General features: G+C 47.6%; 1 protein-coding gene across 3 annotated transcripts in view; it reads left to right on the forward strand.

Moving 5' to 3' along the window:
* LOC101997958 (24-hydroxycholesterol 7-alpha-hydroxylase) overlaps positions 1-4,488 on the forward strand; it is an 88,093-nt gene that overhangs the window by 28,699 nt on the left and 54,906 nt on the right. The gene's annotated exons all lie outside the window — the stretch shown is intronic.

The raw sequence follows: 4,488 nt of genomic DNA on the forward strand, positions 1-4,488 counted from the left end.
CATTTGCTGGAGTGTTCCCTGACTCATGTTCTTCCCCATTTGCTGGGGTGCTCCCTGACTCAAGCTCTTCCCGTTTGCTGGGGTGCTCCCTGACTTACACTTTTCCCCATCTGCTGGGGTGCTCCCTGAATTCCAGTTCTTGGGATTCCTGGCCTTTGGGAAGTGCAAGGCCAGGGGAAGAGTGGTGGGGAAAATGTGGGGAGTCCAAGTGACTCAGAGGCCACAACTGGAGTGTGACATTAGTCTGAGTGTCTGCAGGGCTTGAATTTGGAGCCCTTAGATGTGGCTCCCGTGTAAAGAGACAAATCTCCTTCTCTCTTCTGTACCATCACTTGCTTTCAGAACCTGTTATTCTCTATTAACAGAAAAACATTGCTTCAAACACTGTTTCATGGTAATAGCTTCGCTGTATCAATGTGTCCATTGTAAGTCATGACTGCAGAATAGAAAGCAACTCACAGAAATATAAAAAAAACTGTATGTGTATAGAGGTAGCTCAGAGCTCTCTGAGCAAATGAAGATCTCTAGAACTAATTATGCATAAGCTGCTGCAATGGCTCAGAAATCTAGACGTGGAAGGAGGCCATGAGGCCATGAATCCTAGAGATTGATACTGAGGAAGATATCCATGAAGCTATGCAGGGAGCCAGACAGGATCGCCATTGCAAGATGGCACCACATCCTGTCTTGCCGGTTATACTCCATATTTGGCGATGCCTTTGAGAGCTGCCTGTCCCCCACTTCCCGCATGCGCGGTGAATGGGGGTCCCTGGGCCTATCTCGATGCAGTCTGGTGTCAGCTGATGGTGGCAACCAATCACAGGGCAACCCATGTGCCAACTCCATATATAAGCAGCTGCCTTAGTGCTCTCGGGCCCCTTCGCTTCATGTTATCTCTCAACCAAGTGCACTCCAGTAAAGCGTGATCTGAGAAGAATCCTCGTGTCGTGGTCGTTCTTTCTCGCTGGTCGAGGAGTTCACCGCAAAGCTATATGAAGGAACATGCCATGGAAGGAATATTAGGGTATGTTGTATTATCAAGTCTTCTCCAGAAAAATAGACCAATATGAGATGGTTGGAGAGCTGGATAGACAGTAGGTTATTAGGTCCATAATTAGATAGATATTAAATGGATAGATAGTTCTAGAAAGATTTATTTTACATTTTTACAGCTTATTTTTACTTTTAGATTGTGTGGCCATTTATGTGTCTGCATGTGACTCTAAGCATGTGAGTGTAGGTGCCCACAGATGCCAGAAGATGGAGCCCCATTGCCTGGAGCTGGAGCAACTGGCCCTTGTGAGCCATCTGATGTGGGGGCTGGGAACTGAACTTGGGTCCCTTGCAAGAGCAGCCTCATAAGGAGGAGCTGGTGGATGTGATTACAGATCCTGCTAGCACGGTCTGAGCCATGTGATCCTCCTGAAGTCTGTCCTGTGAGGTTAGTGGCTTCTCTGAACCTGGACATGGTTTATCTATACTGAGACGCTATGTGCCTCCTGTTCTTAGCCAAGGGCTTCTGTGTGCATGGCAGGTGCTGTCCGCATCCGTGCAGCCATTGAGAACTGCCTTAGCTCCTGCCTCTGCTTGTGTGGAGCCTCATGGCCGGCCACGGCAAGGATTGGGTGTTTTCAGTGCCTTCTGGAGACTGGAGCGTGAGTGCACAATCCCTACACAAATGAATGACCTCCGGCTTGTGCAGGAATATAGACCTCTTCAAAGCCACTACCCACACCTACTTCCCCACGCGTTCAGTTTCAACTGTACAGTTTACCTGGTATTTGTCTGTCTACTGCTGCAGGCGGCTGCAAAGGTGAACAAATTACCTTTAGAGGTTTTTCTCCCAGCACTCCTCAGGACAAAGCTCCCTGCTTTTCTGCTTCAGAAGTTTGGATAAACAATGATCACATTCTTCTTGGCACCTATATTCTAGGAGAGAGAGAAAAAAAAAACCAATGATCAATTTAATGCATAAATAAATCAAGACTGTTAGCAGCTACCATATTCTGTATACAAAAGAAAACAGACCTGAACGTGGATGATTACCCAGGCCAGGCGTGGAAGCATGGGTTGAGCAGGTGGATCCGGCTGGGCCTTATTGCAAGGACTTGAAGTGGTTTGGGGTTAGACAGGTAGGAATCTGGAGGCGGGGGAGGGAGCAGATGTGAGCCCACAGAATCTGTAGTTCTGTTGAAATGATCGTGTCATTCAGTCCATGGCAGAATGTGTAAGGAATGGATTCACCACGTGGAGAGATGAGCTCTAATTCGCCATCTTTCCTGAGGCCTTGCCCTTCCCTGGACAGGCATACTCCCTGTTCTTCCTTGTTTTGTTTTGTTTTGTTTTGTTTTTTCCTTATAATTTTTTAAAAAGAAAACAAACTATCTTTTATCATTTTACATACCAATTGCAGTTCCCACTCCCTCCCATGCCCTCCACCTACCTTCCCACCCCACCTCCATCCAATCCTCAGAGATGATAAGGCACATTACTTTGGGAAAGGTCCAACGCCCTCCCTACTTTATCTAGGCTGAGCAAGGTATCCATCCAAAGAGAATGGGTTTCCAAAAAGCCAGTGCAAACAGTAGGGATCAATCCTGGTCTCACTGCCATTGACCCCACAGTCTGCCCCAGTCACACAACTGTCACCCACATTCAGAGGGACTAGTTTGGTCTTATGCTTGTTCCGTCCCTGTCTGGCTGGAGTTGGTGAGCTCCCATTAGCTCAGGTAGACTCTTTCAGTGGTATCCCCATCATGGCCTTGACCTCTTGGCTCATATTCTCACTCCTCCCACTCTTCAACTGCACTTTTAGAGCTCAGTCCAGTGCCCTGTTGTGGGCCTCTGCCTCTGTTTCCATCAGTTGATGGATGAAGGTTCTATGGGGACATTTAAGATAGTCGTCAATCTGACTACAGAGCAAGGCCAGTTCAGGCACCCTCTCGTCTATTGCTTAAGGTATTAGCTGGAGGCCATCCTTTTGAATTCCTGAGAATTTCTCTAGGGCCAGGTTTCTTGCTAGCCCCATAATGACTTCCTCAATCAAGATATCTCTTTTCTTGCTCTCATCTCTGTCCTTCCTCCATCCTGACTATCTTGTTCCCTCAAGTTCTCCTCTCCCTCCCCTTCTCTCCTTTCCCCTTCCACCCCCCCTTTCCCCCCTGCCCCCATGCTCCCAATTTTGTCAGGCCATCTTGTCTATTTCTCTTTTCCAGGTGGATCCATGTTTGTTTGTTTGTTTGTTTTTTAGGGTTCACCTTGTTACTTAGCTTCTCTAGGATCATGAACTATAGGCTCAATACCCTTTACTTTACAGGTAGTATCCACTTATGAGTGAGTACACACCATGTTCATCTTTCTGGATCTGGGATACCTCACTCAGGATGGTTTTTTTCCTAGTTCCATCCATTTGCATGCAAATTTCAGGATGTCATTGTTTTTTACCGCTGAGTAGTACGCCAGTGTGTAAACATGCCAAATAACATGCCCAGTTCATGGCTTTAACTCTCCATTTTACTAGCCACCTGCTCCCTAGTCATTTCTGGACATCTCTAATACAGAGAGCGTGCCATCGGTTGATCACAGCAGACAGTCTGGGGGGGCTGCATCATGCCTCATCCTTTTCCCTTGTCTGCTGCAGAGGGCATCCCTGCTCCTTTCCCTCCTGTGATGCATTCATGACCCAGCACCTGCATCTCTCTCTGGATCTCTGCTTCCTGTCTCCATTGCCAGCAGGGTTTCCCAGACTGAGCCCCAGGAGCTCACTCTGGCTGACTGGGGGTGGGTCTTTTGTTTGTGTGTTTATTTTCTTTTGTTCTTAATAAATCTACTAAAATGTGGGATTTCCAGGAGGGCCGGATGTGCTGTGCAGGGAGGGCAGCGCCAGAGACTGCTCCCAACCAGGCCACGGGCTGTCTGGCAAGCCCAGTATACCCACTAATGCCAAGCACGCAGTGACACTGGCAGGGGACACTAAATGACATCGTGTCCCTGGGAACTTCAGCCTGTGAAATCTGCAGTGGGTGCCAGGAAAATCACAAGCTCAGTCTCCATTTTTTCCTATCACTAGCTTTCTCTCCCCCTTCTTCTTTTATTTTATATTATTTTTTACTCATGTGTAGGTTTGTGTCTGTATTTGTATATTCACAAATGTAAATGTGTGGGGGAGTGTATATACGCTCAGGTGTGTGTGTGTGTGTGTGTGTATGTGTGTGTGTGCGTGCGCCTGTGTGTCCTTGCACATGTCTGAGAAGGTCTGAAGAGAGCATGGCATCTGCTAGAGCTGAGGTTACAGCAGGGACAGCTCCAGACATGGGTCCTCTGCAAGAGCAGCAAGTGCTTTTCGCTGCTGAGTCAGCTCTCCAGTCCTGGTATCACTAACTCTTAATTCAAGCTATGAGACTGTTTGATCTTATCTGGAACCTTTCTTCATGGTACTGTCTGGGCTTCAGGGGAGACAAGAAAAGCAGGAGTCCTGAGGTTTCTACT

This window comes from Microtus ochrogaster, linkage group LG2, assembly GCF_000317375.1.
Source record: "Microtus ochrogaster isolate Prairie Vole_2 linkage group LG2, MicOch1.0, whole genome shotgun sequence".
In the NCBI taxonomy this organism is placed as follows: Eukaryota; Metazoa; Chordata; class Mammalia; order Rodentia; family Cricetidae; genus Microtus; species Microtus ochrogaster.